Source organism: Lontra canadensis, unplaced genomic scaffold (genome assembly GCF_010015895.1).
Source record: "Lontra canadensis isolate GAN:19392208 unplaced genomic scaffold, GSC_riverotter_1.0 scaffold36, whole genome shotgun sequence".
Taxonomy (NCBI): Eukaryota; Metazoa; Chordata; class Mammalia; order Carnivora; family Mustelidae; genus Lontra; species Lontra canadensis.
The window spans coordinates 16,095,750-16,123,161 of NW_022631030.1; the positions used below are offsets into that span (position 1 = coordinate 16,095,750).

The 27,412-nt window shown below is 42.9% G+C and overlaps 1 protein-coding gene across 6 annotated transcripts in view; it reads right to left on the reverse strand.

Annotated features, from left to right (window-relative positions):
- OPCML (opioid binding protein/cell adhesion molecule like) overlaps window positions 1-27,412 on the reverse strand; it is a 1,077,798-nt gene that overhangs the window by 20,589 nt on the left and 1,029,797 nt on the right. The gene's annotated exons all lie outside the window — the stretch shown is intronic.

The following is a 27,412-nucleotide window of genomic DNA, read 5'->3' on the forward strand; positions in this document are numbered from 1 at the left end:
AAAGAAAGAGAAAGAAATAATCAAGAAGCTGTGAAACCAGAAACAGAACTGTATTCACATCATAAGCATGTAGAGGAAAGAAGACAAAAAGCTGTAAAAATGAGGTTTGAACATTGAGTCAAAGATTATAAGGTACCATGTTGACCAAATAATATGGCATTTGGGGAAAGAAATTCTCTGCTTGAGTCTTGGGTCATTGTGTTTTTGTCTAACTCACTTTAACTTTTCAGATCATTTGAAAAAGAACAGATTTTCATTATTTTTCTGACATGATTATGATGAAGATTAACTAATAGAAGACATATGAAATACCTAGCACATTACTAAACTTCATTGTTTTAAAGAGAATTGTCATGATCAATAATACAATAAAAAATGTGGGAATAACTTAAGAGTATGTTAACATGAGCATCTTAATTTTTCATTATGTAGAAATCCCTTCATGGGGCACCTGGGTGGCTCAGTCCATTAAAAATCTGGCTCTTGATTTTGGCTCAGGTCATGATCTCAGGGTCATGAGATTGAGCCCTTAGTTGGACTCCATGCTGGGCGTGGGGTCTGCTTGAGATTCTCTCTCCCTCTCCCTCTGCCCCCCACCTCACTGTCTCAAAAAAAAAAAAAATTTCTTTGGATACAGAACACAAACAACTAATGACAGGTAGAACAAATAAGTGACCATTTAATAGTTTAATACAGATAGATGCAAAGCAGTTGATTCGGTTTCAAAGTGTCCTAAAGAAGATGAACTGGAGAAAAAATGAATATGGAAACATTTCATAACTGCTCTGTATTAGGCGCTCAATAAATGATAGACAACATAAGATAAACATCGTAGCCCCATATGATGGACCCGTGGTCACTAGAACAGCCTTGTGGATTTAATACCCAATTTTGAGGGACATTCTGGAGGTTTTATTCCTAGGCACCTGTGAAGCTTGGAATTCATGATCAAAATATTGTAGGGTTGCAAAATGTGTGTTGTTTACAACCCTCATGATGTGTCTTACAACAATCTGGCTCCTTTGTCTTATCCCTTACCTCTCTTCCTGTGGTTCAGTGCAAAGAGAACAGACCCTCTGTCTTGAATCCCAGATGTTTTCAGTTTTGTCAAAGCACCAGACTCCTGTGAAAACCCAGCCAACACAAAGGCCAGGGATGAAGTAGAACCATTTGAATTTCTTGTAGGCCTGCTGCCTGATTCTTTTTTGTGTTCCAGGAATTAGAGTGAAAATAGTTTTCAGAAGGATAAAAACACATTATAGCTTCCCTCACACCTCCCTATAAACATATTCCTATCCAATGGGTGTTCCATCAACTAAGTCTAAGTCCACCATGGATGTGGAACAGCAGGAAAGTGAGGTGTAGGATGATGAGAAAGGCGTAGGGAGGCAGGTGCTTTAACATCCTGACTTTGCTCTAAATCTAACCTCTTGGGGAGTTTCCACCCACCCTGCCCATTTCCTCAGACCACTTGCTTTTCAGGTCCTGTTGTCTTCCCTGCCTCCAACCCCCACCCCAAGTCCTAACTACCCAGGCTCTGTCATCAGTTACCAAGTACATCCCAAGCAGGTGTGGGTCCCCTGGCAAAATATCTTTCACACAGCCCCTCTCTATATAAAAAATCAGATTCATCCAACATCAGCAGCATCCTGGTAGCCCAATCTCATGCAATTACATGAAAGAAATCTTGCATTGTCAGGAGGAGCAATCCTTTGCCAACCTCCTAGAACCTGGACCTGTGGACTGCATCCCCAAACAAGCCCACAGGTGTGAGTTTGGGGATCTCAGGGAATCTGGTTGAACCCATGTAAAGAATGGCCAAGAGTAGAAGTTGGAAATGCATCCTGAATAGGAGAAATGGGGCTTAGAACAGGACACACACCCAGTTTAGTATCTGAGTGTCTCTCCTTAATAGGGGCTTAGAACAGGACACACACCCAGTTTAGTATCTGAGTGTCTCTCCTTAATAGTGTTTCTGGCATTGGCTGCTCCTAGGCACCAGAGGAGGACTTAGAAAATGTCAAAGAAGACACTCTAGAGCACGGCGCCCTCTGGGGTTGGGGTGGGCCCTGTTCACTGGGATCTCAAGGCAGTGGTGCTGGTCATAAGCCTGCCACCACAGCAGACACTTAATCATTCAGGCTAGTTCATATCTTAATTCCTCAAGATTCATTAGAGGGATAGAAAAGTCTTCTCATCCTCTTTTCCTTATTTCTCTCAGATTTAACAGAATCTCATAGTTGAAGAAGGTTTGGGGATCACTTATTTCAGGAAGTCTATGAGGATAAAAATTGCCTCACTTGTTGAAATGATGTTGGTTGGCCAATCTAAGTATACAGCAATGAAATCAAATACACCAAAACAACATCCCAGATTCACTTTGCCTTTTCTGCAATGAACAAGTATGGCAGGATCAAAAGGGTGCCTCCTTACTACTAAGATGCCATGATTTGTTCAAAATGTGCAACAGTGCATTTGCCACAAGTAATTAAACCCCACTGCATCTGACCAAACAAAAGAGCCACCTGCACCAGTCCTGGCGGGAGCCTCAGGAAGGGTCACTGAGCCCGTTTCCGTGCAGAGAATAAGATAGAACCATACCATGCTACATAGTAACACCGGGCACACGTCTTAAAGATCCTGATAAGGCAGATTTATAGATGCTATTCTCTTTAGAAGTGCTGGCTTGTGCAAAGGGACAGGATCACCTTAAAGAAGATGGAAGCCAGTGTGCTGGGACCCTAAGGTAGGAGTAGGGCAGATCCTGGGTCCTTCATGGAGGAATTACTGGATGATACAGCCACCCTCTGGAAAGTGGGAATGCATTTTTCTTATCTGTAATGTTGTTTTTATGGGACACTTATATGACAGCAAAAAAGGGAGGAAGGAAGAGAGCGTTTCGTGTAAAATGGGGATCGTTACAATAATACTACCTCATTAAGTGAGAAAATGAATTTTGTCAGGTTTGTACTATAAAGTAAATGCTTTACAGATTTTAATTTGCATATACATCCCTCTGGAATCTAAAAAGTACATAGGTTCTGACTCAGTAGGTCTAGAGTGGGGCCTGGGATTCTGCATTTCTAACCAGTATCCAAGGATCTCCAAGTTGCTGCTCTGGGACCCACGCACTGGGCAGTGAAGCTACAAAGCACCAAAACATGCTCTTCTTAGCTCACTCTTGTCACCCATTTGTAATGATCTGGGTCTGCGAAGTGGCCACTTGGTCAACAAGGCTTACTGAGCGCCTCTCATGCCGAGATCCTTGTGGTGCCTGCATCTCAAGAGACACCCTCCTCGGAGTACAGCACTCAGTCAAGTGCACTGAGGTCAAGGTTCTGGACCCCTGAAGATAACTGAGTGTTTACAGTCTTACTAGGAAGTGTGCATGCTGTCAGTTTTCTTTGCTAAGAAATGGGAAGAGGGCGTTGAAGCCGCTCCCCATCTTAGGCCCACTGAAAGTAATGGAGATGTCAGTTTTGTTACTGCTTTGAATACCAGGTGAACAAATTGAAGTTGCTAAATGCCTATAGACCTAAGAAACTGCAGGGTCGAATGCTTTCCCTGGCCTCTCCTGTTCCAGTCACAGTGTCAAATTCTGACTCCATCCTGCAGCAAAGGGGCAGAAGGCAACAAACGTTTTAATCCTCTTGTGTTTGCCAGGAAGACAAACTGCTGATGTGGAGGGAGAGGAAAGAAGACAGGCAGGAAGAAACTTGAGGGAAGAACAGGAGAGGAAGGAGAAGGAGGAGGAAGAATAGGGTACTGGTAGGAGGAAGGAAAGAAAGATGGGGGTGGGTGCCAATGAGATGGCTTGGGTGCCACTGAAGACACACTCAAAAGGGATTAAAGGAAAAACACAGGCTAAAAGGACTACAATATTTTCTCTAACGAAATGTATGAAAACGGGAGTCCCAAATCGGCTTCACAGTTTTGCTTTGTGGTGAGATGTCCCTTAAAAAGCCAATAACCCAAAGGCTGACCTATGCATTCAGACATCCTCATATAACATGATTGGAAGCAAAAGGAAGTGAATTCTGAATCATTGGCAGAAATATATTTTTAGAAAGGGGTTATTTCTTTCCACAGACAAGTACTTGTGAGAAGGTAAGTTCAATTCACTGTAGCAGTGAGATTAAGATCTGCAAGAATACAAATGGGGCCATTTATCAGGGGATGAAGGAGGTCCCTAGGCCAGGACCCCTCAGATGCAGGATGTGTGAGTGAGCCCCATGGTTCTGCGTGCACGGGGAGCTTCTTCTGCGGGGAGGCAGATCCTGACCCAGCCACAGACTGTAAAGAGCAAGCCATGGCCACAAGCAGGGCCTCCGTCTTAGAAACTAAGGAGCAGACTGAGAAACAGCTTCAGGGAAGGACCCCTGGTGTGACCTGCTTTCCCCGACATCACCTGCAGTCATTTTACTCACATGTACCATGAGAGAAGCGCTGGGTTAGACACTGGGTGTTGGGCGGAGACAATGTAGAAAACAAGGCCCTTGACCTTGGGTAGTCTACAATCTCGTGAGCCTAGAACTCAGCGGTTTATATTTTTCTATCCCTAGGCTCATTTTTCAGTTCCTAATTGTTTTTACATCCCTCTAGTAAAAGATGGTGGGCCAGAAAGATTTATTAGAGCTGGAAGCAACGTAAGCATTCAGGGATGAAGAGACCAAATAGGAAATCCGGACTAAAATCTAGATGCGTCCTGACCCGGTTCTTCTTCTTTCTGTCCCCCTTTCCCATCCTGTCCCCCCATGCCAGCCATCTCTCAGCCACCACTCTTATGCTTGATTTTTTTTTTCCCTCACACAGGCCCTTAGAATTTTATAGTTCTAAGCACCAAAGACCTCAAAGATTTTAGTTTTCTATGCAATTTTTTTTTTTGGATTATTGTCCCTGATGGAATATCTACACCTATTCTGCATAAATATCCTCAGGGATGATTTCAGAGGGAGGCCCATTCCTTTGTTAGATTATTTACATCATCCAAAAAAAAGTCATCCTCATATAGAGCAAAGCCTGCCTGGTGTCTCCCTTTGAAATGATTAAAAGTAGCCTTCTGGGTGTCCCAGCCTCACTGTCCCTCCTCATATGCCACGGAAAGCTGCCACTCTATCCAGGGAAACTGCTTTGTGAGGTTAAGTGTCAGCACCTGTCACAGCTTTTGCCATGAGGCCTGTCAGGAGGTGGCTTATAGTGGCACATACCTGGGGGCAGGTGCCTTGAAAGAAATGAACATGAGGAAGATAAGAGTAAGGAGGAGGGGTAAGAATTTAAGGAGTCATCCACACAGAGCAAATGGCTTTCTGAAGACATGGCCAATAGAAAGAGAACTCCAGTGGGCAAGAAAAGAAGAGAAAGCCATTGGGAGTGGAAAGCGCATGGGCACCCCATAGTCTATCTGGCTCACACAGAAGGATTTCTGGAAAAGCAAGAACAGACGTTTCTCTGCTCCTCAGCAAGAGGGGTTATTATAGATGTTCCATAATAACACTGGACTTGGAAATTGGGAATCCATTGTCCAGATGATCATATGAATGCTTCTGACCCTTTTTGATCCATCTTGGACCATAGCTTCTTGCCTATTCACCAACACTAAGTATTCATTCAAGCTATCAAGGAACTGAGATTTTACCCCTGTAAGAAATGCTTAGTACCATTCTTCAAAAAAGATGTGGGTTGGCTGTCATATTGACTATATGCTAGAAATCCTGCCCAGACGTCTAGAGCAAGATAAGGCCAAGGAAAGGAACTGTCTGGAGTAGTCCCCTCCCAGTGGCTTCTGTGTCCTTGCCATGTGTAGGGCAAGGTAGATGTCAGAAGTGCTTGTGGGTTGTGTTCGGAAAGCTTGTCACTCATCCATCTCTCTCGAGGATTCTGGCCAGTAGAATATAATCGTATCAAGTGAACCACAAACAGATCAAAATACGAGCTTTACTGCTATCAGGCTGACCCACAATCTGGGCTTGGCATCCAAAGATGACATGGGTTCTTGCTTTTCTCCCTGTGAACTAAAGATATCCGTACTTGCTCAGTAGGAGTACTTGCCTTGGGTATTCACTTACAGGCCAAATGTTGCACCTGGGAATAAAGGCTATATTGGAATAGAGAGTCCAGGGTATGGAGAACACTTTGCCCCAAGCAGAGGTAGAGCAGGAAGTTGATGGAGAATCAGGAGTGCCATCTCACTTCTAGGTGGTCTTATTCTGGCATGACAAGGTCCAGTGGATGCCTAACAAATCACCTTATCAATGACATTACTCATCATCCATGAAGGAGACAAAGAGTGACTGAGGTGGAAGAAGGGACTATTACTCCCAGAGATTAAAGGAGATGCTGCCTTCTGGAAACCTATAGGCTAGGGAGTGGGTTTCTCCCTCCTCCCCAGAGATCTCATGATATCATTCTCAATCACAAATCTCCCGACACAAGAGCCTCCTTCTCCTGAAGGACAGAAACATTAGAAACATGCTTGAGTAGGAACAAGGATAAAGTCTCAGAATTTCAGACAATATGGCTCATGTGACCTTGGTATTGTACTATTTGCACTTGCTTCCTATAGGGTAGCCATCCCATTGTCTAAACTGCAAATAGACTGAGAAGGGATTACAGCTTCAACTTCCTTTAACTCTGTGCATATCTCATGTAGGATGAACATACAGCATCTCTTCACTCTATGTGTGATGGGCAAGGGTTTGGAAACTGAATTCCCTCTAAATTCTCCCTCTCTGCATAATCTCTCTCTCTCTGCCAGGCCCATCTCTACCCTCTCTATCCTCCCTAACACCGTGACTCTCCTTAGAATGCTGTTGGGAAAAAGCAATTGTGGGTTCCCCATCCTTAATTAAACCAGGGCATGTGGACAGCAGTACATTCCATCCTTGCTTGCTCCCAACTCCCAGATACATCCCTTTGCTGCTGGCGTTAATGAAAAGTGTGATAAACCCACTGTTTCATTTTCCCTTAATTAATACAAGCAATTGAATTGTGCTAAAGTCATTTTGGTTTGGAGACTGAGCCTCTGGGTCAATGTCTCACTTGCTGGCGCTGACAAAAACTCTTTGTCTTGGTCTCAGATAACCTTTCTCAGGCTATGGCCACCAGGACCTTGCTCAAGGGAGGGGTGGCTTGCTCCTGTCCAGGGCTGCCTTCCTGGCTACCTTCCCTGAGGTTGACAGCAAGTTGGCTAATGACAAGATCAATATGTAACTGTGAAAGTCAGGTGAGCTTCTAGTGGGGGAAAGAGTACATTAATAATGCTCCTGGGAAATGGGGCTCAAAGGAATTGCCTGGCAGTGGTGAATTTCCTAAGTCTTTGTCATTTTCTGATGGGACAGCTGGGATGACACAATAAGAGAAGGGCTCAAATGACTCTCCAGTGGGACTAAACAGAAAGATCAATTCTGGTACAGGGGCTCTCTTTATTGGAGGTGGAAAGCCAGAGGCAGGGGATTTGAAGGGTTTTGCCTGGTAAGTGGGGTCAGGAGAATACAAAATTAAGAAGCCTCTGTACAATGAGGTCGAGGAGGGAGGGCCTAGAGATCTTATCCCAGGTGACACATGATATCATTCAAGGAACACTTTAAAACAGACTCTTGAGCCCTTACTTATAGACTGATTGAATTAGCCCATCACTGCCATCCTTTAAACACTGCCCAGGGCACTCGAATGTATAACCAGAAATGACACCCCCAGTTAATACATGGAGAACTCCCGTGGCCTTCACTTGCCAAGTGCCAGCCAGTTCCACTTATCGACTCCCAGGCATCCTCTGCTGTGAAGACACTCAGGACCTACCAGTCGATAAAGCTCTGCACATCTCAAAGTGTGCTCAGGCCTTCTGCTGACTATCCACTGGCCTTTATGAGAGACACACAGTAGGAATGCCAGCAGGTGAGTCAGGGAGAGGGGGCCTTGCAAGGTAATGGCAGCCAGGCCTTCATCAACCCACAGTGGATGGGGATGCCCAGATACACAGATGCAGAGAATCAGGGCAAGAATCAGTCTTTCCAAAGTGAAGACATGTAGTTAGTTTGGCCTTTGTGTTCTCTTTTCTGAGATGGATTCATTAGCTATAAGAAAAATCAGGACATGAGAGTTTTATAATCTAGATGACCCTGTTGACTCAGAGGGAGTAGTCCTGAGTGATACAGAAAGAGCCAGGGTACTGGCACAGATGTGGCACATTCCCTTTCAGTAGGAGTTCCAAGTGCATGCTGGATAAAGAAGAGAAGAGATGAACACACACACATGCACACACACATGCACGCATGCGCAGAGAGAGAGAGAGAGAGCATGAGGGCACAGAATTCAGAAAACCAGAATTTCTCATATAGACAGACAAATGGCTGGAGGCAGAAACTTAAATCCATTTGGAGAACAGAGTAGCTGACATGGTTAAAAAAGTAGCTAACATTTATATTCTACAAACTATCCAAATATGAACAGAAATAAACATCTCTGACCAAAAAGACACAGAGGTTGAAGGAAACAACATCATGACTTACAGAAAGCTTAGCTGAAATAGCTGAGTTTTTGACGAAATGTTAAGGATATTTGAAAAGTTTTTCTTTATTACAGGATTTTTTCCTTCACTACTACTATTTGCACTCTGAACCAACAAGGTTATTTCATAACTAACAACTAAAAAGTGAAAGAATTCTGTACTTTAGTTGAAATAAAATACTGCTTTAAAAAATAATCAATACTTTTTAAAAAACGAAATTAAGCCACTGAATGAGATACTACTTTCTCCGTGCATGTATTTCTTGTATATGTCTTAAGAAAGTTTGATTTTACCTTGCTTGCATTAGCCTAAGCAGGAATGACCAGTTACCTATGCCCAGTTTCTCAAAGAAAATAATATTGTGGAGGCACAGACATGTCCCATGACACCACATGGTCATTAAGTATCCTGCACCAGAGGGGGCTTGAGAACTTGGCTTCTTGAGCTCACAGCAAGTCTTTTTGTCAGAATCTGTTGGGGACCAAGGGGTGTCCCAATTCTTCAAATTATTTCTAATAACAGAGCAACATCAGACCAAAGGCTGTACCCCTTACATGCTTTGGGAGGAATGAAAACTTTCCTTCCCTAGGTTTCCTTCCCTAGCTTGTGTTCCCTAGGGATTAATGTCTTTCTACAGCAACACTAAGGAAGCCTGTGTTATTTTTCAAGTAGGGTGACCTACTATTAAGTCCATCCAGTACACTTTCAGTGGACACCTATTTTCCAACACGCATTAATTAACGGTCAAATCCCCTCTCAATAGTGTGCTTCTCTGGATGACAATCTCTGTGGTCACTGTACTTCCAGCTTATGGAAACGCTGGCCATCAGGATCTGCCCAGACTGATGCTTGTACCTTATCCGCCTATGGGTCTTTCCCAATACTCCCACTTTTAAAATCAATGAGAGACAGTGGTCTGGTCCCCAAGGAGATTGTGGATTTTCAGATGTAGAACTCTGCTAGATGAGGGTCCGGAATGACTGTGTGCTCTCTTCCTAGGAGCTTAAGAGTCATGAGCTAACTACTTTTCTGTGGGGTTACAGGCTAGAACAGCTGCTTGGAATGTAAGCCCAACTAGAGTGAGGGCATGAGCACTGCAGCCCACAGGATGGAAACCAGCTGGAGTTCAACAGATGCTGGCTCAAAGTCCTGGCAGTTCAGGTACCAGACCAGATCTGGCCTTCTAAAATGGTTAGGATGGCCCACAGCACTCACAGAACCAGCCGCAGGGCCTCTTCGGGGTACTGGGGCGATGCTCTTTTGAGGAAGAACAGCCCTGTGTTTGCGGATGAATCCTTGATGCAGCCTGACCTTTCCTGTGTTCTCTCTTCCTTCCTTTTCTCTTAATCTCTACCTTTTAGCCTCTCCCCAGATGAGCTGCCAATAGCACAACTGCATGACAATGGTGCTAATTATCAACGTTCATTAATATTTTTAAAATCCCTGTATTTGCTTCCAGGCAAAATACCCACTAAGCCAAGCAGCATACTTGGCATGCAGGCCACAACTGAGACATTCTGCACACTTCACGGAGCTGGAGGGCCTGAGCTCTGAAGCATCACAGGGAGATAACTAGGCTCATGCACTCAGCTATAGCAGCCATTGAAAGGAAGAATTAGGAGCTGTGCACTCAATGGACAATGTTTCTGCCCTTGGGGCCAAGAGCCCTTGATGTGATGTTGGGTCCCTTTGGAAACTTTCCTGTCAAGGGCCCTCTATATCTGCACCTTGCTTCTTATCATCCAACTTGGACTCTTATTAAGCTGATCTCTCACGAAAGACAACTATCTTCCTAGACTCCCTTCTTAGCCTCGTCCCCATAGAAGTCACAGTACCCATGGTCTTTATGACTCTGCCAAAAGCAGGAGTAAGAAGAGAAAAAGTACTGAACTGGAGACCAGAAGACCTGGATCTAACCCTAGCTTTGCCGCTAATATGCTATGTGACTTTGTGTAAATGTTTTTAGCACCCCAAGTCTTCATTATTTCTTTTCCTATTAAATAAAAACATGTACTAGATGATTTCTAAAGTCATTTCTAGTCTTTTATAACTTAGCAATACAGTCCATGACAAGGAATCCTACCTAATTCCTTACGTTCTGGAAATATGACAACTGTGGTGCTGATGGGCAGAGTTCCAACCCAGAAGCTCAGGGTCACTGACCTATATGGAAACATAAAAAGTTTCCTGCAGTCAAGCCTGCACATTATAGAATTGACCTAGGCCACCCTACCTTTTTCTGGGGTCTTGACAATGCAGGCACAAGAATAAAGACACCACAGCAATTTCAAGGTGGCTCTCATCTGTCATTGTGCTGTCGCTGCTCGGTGACAGGGAGGAAAGAGGTTTTGACAATTATGAAGGAATGTGTGTGTCTGAGGGTAATGTCTTGTATTAATGGGGGAAATTAATTCTTTCCGTTCCCTTCTAAGAATCCTATTCATGCAGATTTTGACAAGTAGCTGTTCTTGTTTCCCTCGTCTTGGGTAGGTTGGAGTAATGTCTTATAGGTATAACTAATCATCCACTTATCTGATTTGAGACCCATCTTCATGGGTCTCAGGGTACACTCCAAATGCAGGAAAATGATGCTTCTCTCTGCTTTCTGTCCTCCCCTGCCTTTGCTAAAAATATCCCTTCTTAGTTATGTGGCTCACCTCGCTAATCCTTCCCAACCAGAAGACAGACACTGAAAGACAAAGGAAAGGGGACCTTGGCAGTAGTAAAGGCTCAACACTCAGAACCACAGCCCAAATTTCTCCCGTACCCCCACTATCAGAAATGACCTATGGCTATACCAGAACAGAACCAACAAGATCTGAGAAGCCCTGTGACAGTTAGTGTTATGTGTCAACTTGACTGAGCAAATGGATGCCCAGGTAGCTGGTAAATATGATGCTGGGGTGTGTCTGTGAAGTGTCTCTAGGAGAGATGAGCATTTGATTCAGTAGACTGAGTAGAACAGATTGCTCACACTACTGTGGGTCGGCATTATTCAGTCCACTGAGGACCTGAAGGGAACAAAAAGATGGAGGAAGGGTAAATTCTCTCTGCTTTTCTTGAGCTAGGATGTCTGTCTTTTCCTGCCCTTGGGCACCAGATCGCCAGGTTCTCCTGGCCCTTATACCAATAGGTTTCCCCACCTTCCCCATTTATAAAGCCCTTGGCCTCAGGGCTGGGAGTTACACCATCTGCTCACCTGGTTCTAGGACCTTTAGACTCTGACTGAATTATGCCACCAGCTTTCCTGATTCTGCAGCTTGAAGATGGCAGATCAGGGGACTTCCCACCTCCACAACCACTCAAACGGATTCTTATAATGAATCTTGTCTTATCTGTCTCTCACTATATCCTCTTGGTTCTGCTTCTCTGGAGAACCCTCATGAACATAGGCCTAATGGACACCTAGGAGTCTTCACTCTGCCACTAATTCGCCAAGAATTCTGGACAATCCACTTTACTTCATGCAGCCTCGGTTTCCTTATCTGCAAAATGAGGGCATTGAGCCACTTTGTTTCTTAGCTCCTTAACCACTGCTCTTCTCCCCACTTAATTCATGGCAGTCCTTCTGGCACAGTACATAGGGATGCTGTGATCTTATCATGAGTCTCTGGACAGCAACCAGCATTTGATCAAGGCCCAATGTCCCTGGGTAGGGAAGTTTAGAGGTGTGAATCCTGTTTCTACCCTTGAAACCTGAGGCTGGCTCTGGTTCTGGAAAATGCCACAGCTAAGCACATTGCAAAAGATGTGAAAGCTCGAGGCTTGTCAGCCTCTGAAATCCCCTTGCTAGATCTCTGCTGTGTCCCTCTTCCTGCCTGCCTTTGCTGGGTTTCCTTATGCTGGTCATATATGCCCCCAGCAGCCTCTGTCAAAATTAACACATCTGACCCGGAAAGGGAGAAAATTGCTGAAAATTCCTGGGTTTGTTTCCCATTGGCTCAGATGAGTTTGTCACTTTTGTTTTTGTTACTTTAGGAAGCATGGAGCCTCTGCCTCCTTCGCAGACAATGTCCGTCTGGGGGAGAAAAGCAAGGAGGATTGTAAGGGCAACTGAGTTCCAACAAGGCAGGTTGGATTGAAGGATCCTGGACAAAAATGGGGAGTTTGGAAGGGGCTGGTGCCTGGAGCCTGGTAGCTGTAGATTTCTAGGAGCTTTTGAAGGGACCAGGTCCAGATGCACAGTATCAGACACCTTCAAACCAGCCCTGAATTTGCTCCACTTACATGCATCTCCAGAGGGTTTTGTTTTGTTTTGTTTTTTAATTATAGAACATTGTACCCTGATGCTAAGTCATGAAATTAATGTAAGTAACAGTGTGGTATTTATTCACTGCTGCATATGATTCACATATGAACGCACAGATACACTTATGGTATGTATGTGTAACAGTAGAGAAACATTCAATAAAGAAAGTAAAATACAGAGCCATTGCAATTCTGACACCTATTCTGATGGGTGGGTTTCATCCCCCACACTGAGCAATTAACACCTGCTGGGTGTTCTTCAGTTCTGACACTATCTACCTATAGGTAACATCAGATCCCACCAGGGAAGAGCTCAGCCCCACAAGATGGCCCTGATCCCCCACTTCAGATGCCAACTGCAAATCCAGGTTGCTCTTTGTGCTTCAGACACACTGGCTGTTGATGGGAGGTTTCTGTGACCCCTGTTTGGGTTTGGCTGATCTGCTAGAGTGGCTCACAAAACTCAGAGAGATATTTTACTTACTAGATGATTGGTTTATTATAAAAAGATATAACTTACAAATAACCAGATGGAAGAGATGCATAGGGTAGGGAATGGGGAAAGGGGCATGAAGATCCATACCCTTGGAGTGAGCTCTCCCTTCTCTCTGATTCTGGGTGTTCACTGACCCAGAAGCTCTCTGAACTCTGTCCTTTTGGGTTTTCTAGAGGCTTGATTACATGAATGAGCAAATTGCTGGCCATTGGCGACTGAACTCAATCTCCAGTCCCTGTCCCCTTCCTGAAGTGGTGGTGGTGGGGGAGGGGAGACATTCCAACCCTCTAATCACATGATTGGCTACCCTGGCAACCAACCTCCATCCTTAGGTTCTTTCTAAAAGTTTCATCATTAACATAACAGAATGTACATTTCTTGTCATCACAGGAAGCTCCAAGGGTTTTTGAAACTCTGTGTCAGGAACTGGACAAAGACCAAATATGTATTTCTATTATAAATCACAAAATCACATCCATTCATTTTGAGCTTTCCTCATCATTTAGGAAATAGCACTATTCTAGTTCATGAGCAATCTCTAGTTATCTGTGCACATTTGAGTCGGTCACTTACTTACCCACCCAGGCCTCCTGCTTCTAAATTATTTCTAAAAGTTTTAGGTCTAACATTTGATCATCAATAGCCGGTTGAAAAAAAAGTCCTCCTTCCAACTCTTGATTCAAAATGTGCATGTGTGTGTGAATGAGTGTGTGTAAAGACAAATAGAGCAAAATAATGAATAAATCTCACCTATAATCTCAGGAGAAGAGACAAAGATATAAGAAAGCCCAATGAGCCTTGAGCCTAGCAAATCAGAAGGCAATTCATCTTGAGAAGAAAACAAGTGGTATTTACATTATTAAATCACAATTACAAAGTCAATCAACTGCAGAAAAGAAGAGACCATTTCCATCAATTATTACTGAACTGAACATAATTTTTCAATCACCAGCAGATTGTAAATGGGGGCTACAGCTCATCCAGGAACTCTTCTATCATAGGAGTTATTAATCAGGTATTAACTTTGTCGAATTAGCAAGGACACCGATGAGACAGTGGGGAAGCAGGATACAGAGAAGACAGGAGGAGGCAGCCAGGTTAATTCCTGAGATGGAGGCACAGAGCACTTGAGAAGGAGACCCGCGGACAGCCCCCAGCTACAGCCAGTGATCCTGCTGTGTTAAAGGAAACACTTGGGTCCTGTGTTTTCATTCCAGAGAGTCAACACATGAGCAGGTAAAAATAAGTAAGTCAGGCACAAATTATTGGCTGTTTAGTTCTTGTGCAGGAGAGCTGTAAGGACTACAGTATGCATGGGGCCTGACCACAAGGAAGCTCTGGGTTTGGGCTGCATGGCTGACTGCTGACTTTCGTGGGCTCCCCACCTATATCCCTACTATCTGGGTGCTTCAGTATTGGTGCAAGGTATAAACTGCCTGTCTCATTAGAAGTTTGTGCACCTTTGTGGAGGATGAAAAAGCACATACACAAGACTTTCTTGTGTACTCCTTTAATACACTGGACTTATAGTATGGGTCTCAGTAATAAGTTCTATCACTCTAGTGGCTTACTAGGTTCTCTGGTCCTCTGTTTTTTTTATCTTCCTCTATCTCACCGCTTTTTAAAACTCTGGCCTCACTGGATTTCTACACCATCATGGATAATTTTTAATTCCCCCAAGCTCCCAAACTGGGAGTTCAATCCCCCGCTTTGTAACATGGCAGGCTGGTCTGCTGAGAAACTAATGTGTGTTTTATTCTCCAAGTTGTAGAAGCCTAGAAAAAAATGAAAAGGGTTCTCTCTTCCCCATCCCCAAAAGGTGCAAGGCTTTTTGAGTTCTCCATTCCAAGCTTCTGACGTCAAGATTGTTAATGACTTTTGTGTCACAGGGTCTAAAGCAGTTGCTAAGCACCCAGAAGATGATTACCATCCAGGCTTTTGTTTTAAATAAACAGGAAAACAAAAAGTCTTGCCTCAGGAATGTGGGAGTAGGCCAGCCAGCTTGGCAGGAGGGGATGGCTAGCCAGGTGGTAAGGTTTGTAGAGGTGTTTCCACCAGAGCAAATCACCTGTTCATTTCCCACGCAAATGATGGATCCAGAAGCTGAAGTCTCCTTGTCCCAGCTCTTTGGTCTCCCTCCCTCTCTCCCTTCTTCCTTTATTCAAGGAATGAATTGTCTCTGAGGAACTCCTGCCACTGAGGACTGAAAACTAGACATTGTTTCCTCAGCATTCTGGATAATCTAGGGAGGAAAGACAGTCTCCCCAAACATCACTTAGGTTGATGGGGGCTCAGGAAATTAACTATAAATGTACCAGTGATTCTTATAACTGACTTTTGTGGAAAAGAAATCACATGTGCTATTCCCCTTACATTTCCCCCCAGTAACTCTGACTTATCCTTGGGTCTCAACTTAGATTTGACTCTCTCTAAGATGCCTGCTGCACTAAGTATTTCCTTTTCAACCTTCTAGAAACACTTGTCAGCCTTCTTTGCCCTGCTTTCTTCTCTGAGTGCCTGATTTATATGGGCTACACCAACTGGTTCCCTTGCCTTTGGTTTCTAGTTGGGGTGACCACTAAGAAACCCAACAGGTGATTAGAAGAAGGAAAGTGAGCTCAAATGTGAATTTTCCAGGAGGGTCATCTCCCACGACAGAGTCACTTCATCAAAGATCATGGCTTCTCTCTAGGCAGCCCTCTCCACATAACTCCCCCTTTAATCCAGGAATTGCCCAGCTTCCCCTATGGCCTGGCACAAGAACAATCCTGTGTTACAAGCTTTGGGTCTGGGTGCCCTTTATATGCCCTTTCTATACCTTGTAAATAATTCTCTTATTAAGTCTCCCTATAATTCTTTACAATCCAATGCACCATCAGTTTCCTCCTGAGGCCTTGACTGTTTGACCCTTAAAGTCTTGGATGTCCCTTCTCTGGGCTCCCATAGAACCTATACTTATCATTACACTTATCCCTATAGTGCAGTAATAGTGCAGTAATGCTGAAGTTGGTGACTCTACACCACGGGGAACATTTTGCAATGGCTGGAGACCCTTTTCGTTGGTGAATTGAGGGTCAAGAAAGGGGTGTTACTGATATCTAGAGAGTAGAAGTCAGGTGGAGACTAAAGACCCCACAAAGAACAGGAGAGTCTCTGACAACAGAGAATTTTCTGTTCCTAAGTAGCAATAGTGCTGAGGTTGGGAACCCTGCAATGGAGTGTAAATGCAGTATTAGTCATCCAAACCTCCCTCTAGAAGGAAGCTCAGTGAATGCAAGGACCATCCGTGCCATGCACAGTGACTTCCCTGGGACCTTGTGCCATTCCTGACCCCTGGTAGGACTTCACAAAGAGTGGTTGACAAATATTAGAAATCAATGAATGAATGCACTAAAGAAACCCCGTTTTTGTTCTCCATCATCTAACTGGCCAATGCTAAAGATAAGGTAGATGGACTCAGACCTACATATAAACCTAGCAAGAAATAACAGAACAGATGCATGCTGTCTGAACCCCTCACTGGGATTTAGAGGAAATATCTGGTAATCTTTAGTTGTGGGAGGGTGGTGCCATCAGATGAATGGCACCTGAAGCAGGCTCTGACATGTTTTATTTCAGCAGACAGAGCTGGACTAAGATGTAAGTCAGGAAAGCAGCATGAGCAAGGGGAGGAGGTAGGACAATGCTGGAAAGCAAACCGTAACTTACTTTATCACTCTGACTGCTTTTCAGAGGACAATTACTGATGGCTCTTGGTTAGAGGATTCTGGCTCCAGGGGGAAAATGCTGTCCTGTTAAATGACCTCAGGGAAATTGTAGTCAGGAGCCAATAGCTATTTTCATGTTTTGCTTTCTCACCAGACTTTCCCATTTTCATACGATTAACAAGAAAAGATGCCCACTGTGTACAAAGCGCATCATGGGCAACATAGGTGGGATTTTGGGAGGAGTAGGAGGAGGATGAGGTGGATGAGATTTGAAATATCAGGCCTATGGGGCACCTGGGTGGCACAGTCATTTGAACAAGCGACTCTCAGGTTCAGCTCAGGTTGTGGTGTCAGGGTCATGGGATCAAGCCCTGCCTTGGTCTCTAGGCTCAGTATGGAAACTACTTGAGAACCTCTCTCTCTCTTCCCCTTCCTCTAATGCTGTCTCACTCTCTCTTAAATAAGTAAATCTTTTTAAAAAAAGGTAAAATAAAACTCCAGGCCTGGCAAATACAAAATCAATCAACATCTTTTGAGTTGAACCTTTCTGCACACATTGTTTCATTCTGGTTTCATTTGTGTGGTCTCTAATTTTAGACTCCAAATGATGATAGGCTCACTCTTCACTTCTGGTTCTAGCTTTACAGACCCAGCTTCTTTCAGGCCATAACCTGCTCTTGGAAAACAAGGTCTGAGTAAATCAGCCTTTGTGTCTAAGAACTCGGAGAGGTCAGCAATAAGAAGAGTCATCGTAGAAGTTCGGCTGTGGAAGTCTGATTTGGAAGGGTAAGGACCAATGCTCAGTGAGCCAGAGGCCACCTTTCTGAGGTCAGGCTTCAGTGGGCTAATATCTAAGCAGGAGCCACCAAGCACCTCATCATCCTGCCAGGCAGCCCCTCCACAGTGGGGAAGCTCGGCTGCCTTTTCCATGAGTTGTGCAGAGTGACAGCCCCTCTGAGAGGTTCTGGGGTGAGAACAGAGTGCAGATGGGAAGGAAGGAACCAGCACCCTGTGCCCTTGAGGGATGTGATGGCAGCAATCCCCCACTGGATTGAAATGGGGTTTGTGGTTTTGTATAACCAATTCTAGGAGGCCTGGTGCAGAGAGGAGAGAGGGACTGCTTTCACATCCAATCAAGCTGCTCTATGGGAAACAGGATGAACTAACTTGTGGGAAATCCACACCAGCACATAAATTGTTTCATGACTACAAGAATGTATAATATCTGTACACAGCCAGTTTGCACACCACCTGGCAATGATGTGATTTTCATTCTAAAATGTCAATTTATTTTTTTTTTCCAGTAGGGCTTAATAATCATGCACTGACCCCAGACTGAATAAACATGTCAGGGGTAGTGCCAGGATAACATCTGATTCACCCTCTTCCTGGGATACATCTATAATTTTATGAACAGAGTGTAACACGATTATCGTAGAATGTATCACATATACTTGGATATATTGCAGGTCAAAACTGTCTCCTAATACCTAATAGGGACATTCTGAAATGGCCTGATCTAAATCCTAGGATCCTAATACCAACATTGAAAAGGAATTTCACTGAGCTTGTCCATCCCATTTCAACTTTATTGTGAACCCCTTAAATTCAGCACAGCACCACAATACTGCTTTATGTGGCAAATGATCACACACTCATGAGGCAGATGTCTTCGAAATACTGGAAAATGAGCACAGGGTGGCCACTGAACTCAGAGAACTTAGATGTTACAGCCAGGGGTCCACTGTCTCAGATATCTCATTGCCACAGGAATGCCCTTGTTAGCCAGGTTGGTTACCCTGTTCTGACTTCTCGTCTCTGGTATTGCCCTTAGAATAACTGATCCACTTCCATGGATAAGACTCTATCAAGGGTTTGAGAGGGGAATGGTAGCAGACACGGCATGTAATGGTTACCCTCCCTGTCAGCAGGAAAACATATTCATTGCTGCCTCTCCCAGTGTCAGAGAGATGGGAGCCCAGCACTGTTGATAGGCTATTTCATTCATCCCCAAAAGGAACCTTTATGCTTCTGGTTGTAGCTCCAATCTTCAGACAGTCAAACATTGGGAGAAGTGAGTAATCGGCAACAAGACCAACATTGGACTGTTTCCTCTAATAACTGCTTCTAACAAGGCAGAAACAAATAGGACCTGAGATCCCCTTTGCCAAAGGTTAAATTTTCAAGTTTGCCTTCAGTCAAGATCCCCTTGAGATGTCATTCAAGGGAGCCATTGTCTTCATCTTTTCACCTGTGTAATTGTGAATGTCACACCTTTCACCTTCAAAAGAGTTTCAGTGTAGGCAATACATTATATGATAATGCTACATTTAAATCATCCCAAACTCAAAAGTTCCTTTGTGTTTAAATATGTTAAACCAATCGGATTATCAGCTGACACCATCTTTGTATAATCCCTTCTTTGCCATCCATTCCTTCATCCTATATATGAAAGTTTACCTACTACACTCACTATGATCCCTGCCTTATGGAGCTTACCTTTTAGTAGGGAAAGAACAGACATCAGCTCATATAACAGATCATATATGTTAGTGGTTAGTGGCTATGAAACCTGTTTTTAAGTAGCAGAACCCTCTGTGCCAATAAAATCCTACACTGGAAATTCATTGAGTTATAAAAGCTGAGGTTTGGGGTTGAGGTGGGGAATGTGGAGGAACCGAGGACCTAAGTGCACGGATCACTGTCAACCATTACCCTCTCTCTGTCTCCTTCACTTGTTCTCTCTCTCAAACCTTCACAGAGGCACCTGTGGGGGTACAGAGAACTCCTAGGCTTTTTATGAACTATAGTTAGTGATAAACAGGTTCCCATTGTTATGCAGAACACAGTCCAGTAGGGGAAACAACACAGAAACAGATATAATATTAATTAACAATGAAAGATTTAGGTAGCAAGTCAGAACAAAAGAAAGATATCCAAGGCTGTGTGAATTAAAAGCTAAGGATTCTGATAACCCTTAAAGGAATTTTAAGGCAAGAGAGGTCACACTAGGCTGGAAATGTTAAAAATAGTTTTAGTCAATTATTTTAGGGTTTGTGCATTTTAATTGGAAGAAAATTCATCTATCTAGGCTAATAGCCTCATGATGTGTCTTGTTCATTTCCAAGTATGCAGTTGTCAGTAGCAATAGAAGAGAGCCGAAAGGACTCTAGGTCTTCCCAGTTAGCCCATAAGCACATTATTCATCCATTTATTCAGTAAGTGATAAATGATTCTACCTATGTTTCATGAAGAGGGTGGTGAGGGTGGAAGCCCAACCGACGTCCATCAAAAAGCAACATAATTCACCTACGTTATCAAGTGTGGAGGACAGAACAATAGTGAACATGCATAGTGCTTTGAACTTGTCAGGGGAAAGTTACCAAGGAAATTTGTGGTATTATCATTGTATTGTTCAACGTAGTCCAGTTAAAATCATTTGAAGATTTAAACAATATCTTTTATAATACTCTTTATAATTCCCTGGTTGTATAAAAATGTATTAATCACATTGTTAGACTGCCAATGCCTGTGTCAGGCAGTCGGAATACAGACAAGTGAGACAATCCTCATTGGAGTCTTAGGGTCATAAAGATGATTGCAATGTGGAGTGTGGTGAGTTCATCAAAGGGGAAGCTAGGAGGCATAAAGGAGCACACAGGGCGAAGAGGACCAGACTGGTGTGGAAAGTCCCAGGAGGACCTGAGAGCTAATGAATGAAGAAAAATTAGCACAGCCAAGAAGTTCAGAAATGATATCCCCAGCAGAAGTGGGGCAGGGGTTGGGGGGCTGCTCAAGGTATAGACATAGGAGGGAGTCCAACCTGTTAGGAAGCACAGGAGCAGAGGTAGGGCCACATGGGAAGGGCTTTGAATGCCATCTAAGGAGTGGTTCCTTCAAACAGGTAACAAGGCACAATAACAAGAGGTATAAGACACATACCCTGCTCATAAAAAGCTTACACTGTAGTGGTTGATTAGGGACACACACACACACACACACAAATAGAATTAATCACAACAAAATTCATCTCCTCAACATGTATGCATTGAAAGCCTACTATGTTCCAAGGCATGAATAATTACTGATCATAATGCAACAAATGATATAAAAATCCCTGCCAATTAGTAAATTAGTAAATAGCAATCAATACATAACAAATACAACATCAAACAGTGATAAGAATTATGCAGAAAGGTCAAAATAACAACAACAATAATAATAATTAAAATGTACCAAGTAATTATTGTCTGACAAGCACTTGCCATGAATTTTCCATTTCACTTTCTATGAAGAAGGCTATGGTGTACCCTCCCAGATTCCTTCTTTGGACTGAAACACTCACTTCTCCACCTGTAGGGAGTGCTATCTGCGAAGTCCCCTCAGGAAATTAGGGTGGTGGTTGGTTCTGACCAATGTTATGTCCCTTCCCTTGGCAGCATGCATCCAACCACTGACTGCTCCAGAGGGATGGGCCCTTGGCCTTGATCAAAGTCAACTCTAAAGGCCTTCTTGGCACCAGAGACCGTATAAGGAGGGGCCTGGGCTTCTGCTACAACTGCTGTTCAGTTCAACTTCTCCAAGACACTTACTTGCTTGCTCATGCACTAACAGAGTTGTTGCCGACAAAATTCCCAATAAAACCTCTATTTCAGTGTCAGAGACTACTTCTTAAGGAAAGCAGCAGAAGACACTTTGGAATCATTCAAGAAACTGAATCGCAGGCCAGTCACTTGGCCTGGGTCCCACAGTTAGGAGAGAGTGCTCTTACTCCCCACAGCATATACCTTCTGAAGCAGGATGGACAATCATTGCTATCATTGCTCAGAGGAGGATGGGGATGCACACACACCAGCCTGTACAGTGTTAACTAGAACTTCTCTCCGAGACTACTTATCTGACAAGACATTGATTCCAAAAAAATCCCAAACATCTCAAAACACTCATTTTCTCATTCAACAAACATCGAGCACCTCTTCCGTGCCAGGCACAGTAGTATACATGGGGGCATGCAGAGACCAGAGCACACACTTAAGAGCTTGGATTCCAGTGAGGAGAACTGGTTGCCCAGCCCACACACCAACAGTGCATTGGAAATAAACACAACATTGGGTGGGGAGCTATGGGAATGGGGAATGGGCTGTTCTATCCTGGGTGTTCAGAGACAACCGCTCCAGTAAGGTAACATTTAAAAGAGACTGACACAGAGTAGGAAAATAATACTGGAGGATGTGGAAGTGGTAAGGGAGACAACAGTGTTTGAGTAGAAAAAAATTAATGCCGTACAATCTATGCAACAAAGAGCATGCACAATTCCTAAAAGAACACCTCCAGAGCCCTCTAAGACCTGACTTACATTAGTATCAGGCAAAACCTAAATCTGGTTAAATCCCCTTAACGGGGCTACCTGTAGTGTAACATATCCTGACCAGGGGCTAGAAATGCAGATTCTAATCTAGACTTGCAATTTAATTATGCCTCCATTCCTTCTACAACAGGTCAATGATGGTGATTCTTTACCAGCCTCCTTAGTATGATTATTGTCAAGCTCCGATGAAACAATAGTAAGGAAAGAATAAGATTCACCTGTCACCAAAATATACCAGTACCCAAACCATTTGGTCTCAGGATGCACTGACACATAGAAATTTATTAAAGACTTCTTGGGGTGCCTGGGTGGCTCAGTGGGTTAAGCCTCTGCCTCCAGCTCGGGTCATGATCTCAGGGTCCTGGGATGAAGCCATGCATCGGGCTCTCTGCTCAGCGGGGAGCCTGCTTCCCCCCTCTCTCTGCCTGCCTCTCTGCCTACTTGTGATCTCTGTCTGTCAAATAAATAAATAAAATCTTAAAAAAAAAAGAAATTTATTAAATACTTCAAAGAATGTGCTTTACCATTATACCATACTTATTGATATTCACCATATTTGATATTAAACTGAGACAAACTTTAAAATATTTATTTAATGATTTGCTTTAAAATAACAATAACAAGCCCATCACATTCGAACATAACTAACATATTTCTATGGGAAATAAATACTTTCCAAATGAATAAAAAATTTATTAAGAAGTTATTGCATTTGTGCAAGCATCTTCAATGTCTCCTTAACAGAACACAGATTTTCGTATCTGCTTTTGCATTCAATGTGTCGTGAGAGGTTGTGGTTGAAGTATATGAAAAAATGCAGTGTTACACAGAGATACACTTGGAAGAGATAGCATTTTGGTAGCCTTTTTTTAGATAATTGCTGATATTCCTTTTTGATAGACACCAAAACTCAACAAGTGGTAGTTTCTTAGGCCTTAATTTCAATATGAAATCTGAAACCATATTGATAAATGAACATTTTATACTCTGTTACCTTAAAATCCACTGTCTTATCTTTCCCTTTGGATGGGTTTTTAATCTGTGGGTCATTTTGGAACATTATCAGTTATTTAGAAAATTTTCCTTTACTGATATATGTAGATCTCCAAATGTTGACATATTTCATTATACAAAATTAAAAAAATATATCACACCTGTTAATGTCACCACCAATTTCATCAGAGAACCTTTAGGCATTGAGAACATTTTCCAACTCATGATAACAAATCCATGTTTTCCAAAACTGTAGTTTTAGCTTGAAAGTTCAAATTCTATTTTTGATATATTTTTTTTAATATAACAAATGCTGTCTGTTGCTTTCCTCTAAGTGACAGGCTCACATTATTTATTTCCAGGAAAATATCTGCCAGATCACCAAAACCCAGTCTGAATAACCACAAGTATCTGTGACGTGTTCTTCCAACTAAAAATGCTCCCTTCTGGTGGGGGTGGAGGGTGCTACTTCAGCTCACAACTCACATCACCTAGCAAATCATTTCTCCTTGAGAAACCATCAAACTCTGTACTTTATGCGTACGTCTATTACATTTCATAGAATAGTAAAGTCATGTATTCGAGTGTTGAGATGTTGTAACAATTCTTGCTGCTTCAATGGGAACATTCTTAGTTCTAAGTTAAACTGCTATTCTTTTTTTCTTTTTTTTCCCCTTCTTTCTTTTCACTCTGAATAAGAATACAATGAAGACTGGCAAAATTTGATGATGTTTAATTGATGAGTGATAAGATTCTAGCATGTATACCCACTGCTGCCTTTGTCCGATTAGAATAAGTATCAACACATTGGAAAAGGCAAATTATGCCTTAGTGATACTATGAAAACAGTTTTGACCTCACAGAAACCCTGAAAGGGTCTTGGGGATCAATGAATCACAGAGTAAATAAATCACACTTCGAGAACTGTTACCGAAATAGAAACTTTGATGCACTGAGGTGGGCAGGGCAGGGACTGTGGGAGGAAGATGTATATTGACTCAAGATAAATGAAATTTCAGCAGCAAAAATTGATGACTGGCATTCTGCCAGCAAGGAAGAATAAGGAAAAACTATAAAAAGTAGACACATGCACTCAAAAGCATTGCAACAGTGGGTTTTCTTAAACAGGAGCAAATAACCAGGCACTTCAATGCCTCTGAGATCTTCCTCGAAATTCAGCATTGTTCAATAAGCACTGTTCACAATGATGACCTTGGGTCATTAAAACAATGTTAAAAAACATTAAATATCCTATGTTTAAGAAGCCAAGGAAAGGAAAGCTAGCTCTTAGAATTCCTCAAAAAGATTCCCACAGCAATGACTGAAAGTTTAAGAATTGCTTTGAGGTCTTATTAAGATATCTACAGTGATGACTAGCTCATTTCAAGTGACGGGAAAACAAAGCATCTCGGTAATTAAATGAAAGACCATGAATTAGGTAGGACTACTTATCTCACTTTATAGCTGGGCAGTAGGGTTGAATGAGATTAATGATGGCCTTGTGGATTCCGAATAAACCAAAGGAAACAGTGTGAGCCCAATCTTGAGTCCCACAGATGAACCACAGCCACCCCTGCCTCTCAAATAGTGTGGCATTACCTGTGAAATCAAAACCCAGCATCTAAGAATTTGAGCTCCACCCAGGAGGACCCAGGGAAGCTGGGTGTTCAGGGACATTGAATGTGATTTCTGCCCATCAGTCATCCTGAGCTGGGAGCCAGCAGCACTGAAGGAGAGATGATGATTTATAACATCTAAATAATGCAGTCAGGTTTGCTTCCTGGCCAGGAGCCTCTTCATCAGGGGCCCTGAGGGTGGGTTCCACCAACATGAGGCTCACTAGAACACATCTTCAATTACATTGTATCCTAACCTCCCTGGAAGGGAAGAAAGAACAGGTATCCAGCAATCAAGACAATATATCTTAATCTGCCTGGCCCATCTCTTAGGCAAACAGGAAATTCATGGCAATGAAGTGAATTTCCACCAAGAGAGAGTGGCGGGTGACCAGGCCTGGATAATTAGATTTTATTGGAAAGCAGTGCTCAAGTTCGCAGCTGGGAATGGTCCCTGAAGGTCAGACAGAGGAAAGGGCCAAGGTAGCAAAGATGGCAAAATTCCTAGACCTCAGGAAAAGAAGACCAGCACTTTCAAAATGACCCCAATGCTCTTCTCGCCTGCTGCTGCTTTGTCTGGTGGGGCAAGCATACGAAGTGATTAACGAACTTCCCTCACACCAATTATCTGGATTAATCAGGTTAAAAAATATTCATTTATCCAACTCAATGAAGCAAGAACTCTGGGACTCTGGCTTGAGTTTTGTGCATAATTGCCTCAACTTTCTCCTCACAGTTTCTGTGTAATATAGTCTGGGAGTTGTGACTCAGAAATCTCATTACATCCTCAGCCCACATCAGTTCATCTCCTTACCATTCTGTCCCCTTCACCACCTCCCTTTCCCCAACACCATCAGACACGTCTACAAACACTGTTTTCTATCACTGGGCCGTATCATTTGCTACATACCCAAATGAAAGTGTTTCGCTTTCTAATCCTTAAGCTTAGAGTTGAGGCCCAGATAGCTCTAACAGACTCCCCATGAAAGTCAGAGTTCTTGCTGTTTAAAGTGTGGCCCCTGACAAGCAGCAGTAACATCATCATCATCGGGAAGCTAGCTAAACCTGTAGCACCCCAGGTCCTACCCTGTCTGTACTCACCAGCTTCTATGATTTAAAAAGTCCCAGGTGACTCTTAAGCATGTTACCCTTTGAAAAACCCTGACCCACATTTCAAAGTCTGAGAAACTTTGAAGGTCCAGGTGTCTGGGTTTAGGCCCTGCTCTGCCACACTGAGAAGTAACTCCTAGACCATTCAACTTTTGAGGTGTCCATTTTCTCACCTGTAAGAAGGAAGAGCTTAGATGAGATACTTAGTTCCTATACTTGGCATCTGTATCATTTAAGTAGTTATCTAAAAATATAGATTATTGGGCTTCTTTCTATGGAATTCTAATTCCACGGTTTCTGAAATGCAGATAAGCTTGGGTCCTACTGTTCTAGAACTGGGCATATTTCCCAAATTCAAAGAGACCGTGGCTCAAATACACCTGGGCCACATAACAGGAAAAGCCATGCAGCCTTGGGCAAGCTACTTAACTGCTCTGAATCTCAGTTTCTTCATCTTGACCAGAGATATGATTATCAACTCCCTGGAGTCTCCAAGATTAAATAATTTATACAAATCACTTATCACAAAAACAAAATGCATTTCATTATGTTCCCAGTCTCTCTCTCATTTTCCAGAGCTCCTACTCTTCTTTTTCTGCATTTCTAACACATCAAGAAGGTTCCTCTTTGACGCCCTCTGCACTTGCTGTCTCATGTCTGGAAAGTTCTTCCAGATGGAGCTTGTTTCTTCCTTCAAGCCTGGGCTCAGAAATGAGACCTTTACTGACTACCCCATATGAAAGCACAAATACTCCCTACCAGCAGACCCCCAGCCTTCTTCCTTTGCCTCTGTTTTTACTTGGGGACTTGGTACCATCTGACATTACATATATACTCATTTGCTTATTTATTGTTTGACCCCCAGGCCCACCCCTACCACCTCCCACCCAGCCATTAGATTTTAAGCTCCACAAGACCAAGAACTTTGTTTTGTTCACCGTTGTATCCTTAGTGCTTAGAAAGTTACTCTATACTTATTTGTCAAATTAATGAATGAGTATATAGTCTTTTCCATTAAACAGATACTCTATTTTCTTTAGTTATTTCTTGTTTTGATGGCCTTGCTTTACCTTTTATCTAGGAAGATAAACAAAGCATTAATGCTTTCTCAGGGCATTCTAAATTAACTCCATATAGAGTAAACTGCTCTATTTATTAATAAGTTAACCATATGACTGAGATCTGCATTTTTTTTCTTTTTTTCCTCTTATGCGATTAAAAGATGAGTCGATTCATTGGTAAAAGAATCAAACAATGAAGAAGTATGTTGTATAAGATGTAAATTAGTCCCTATTCATACTCTCTTCCTGCTCCCTTCCCCAGAGGAAAGCATGGTTCGCAATGTGTGCTCCATTCTAATATTACATC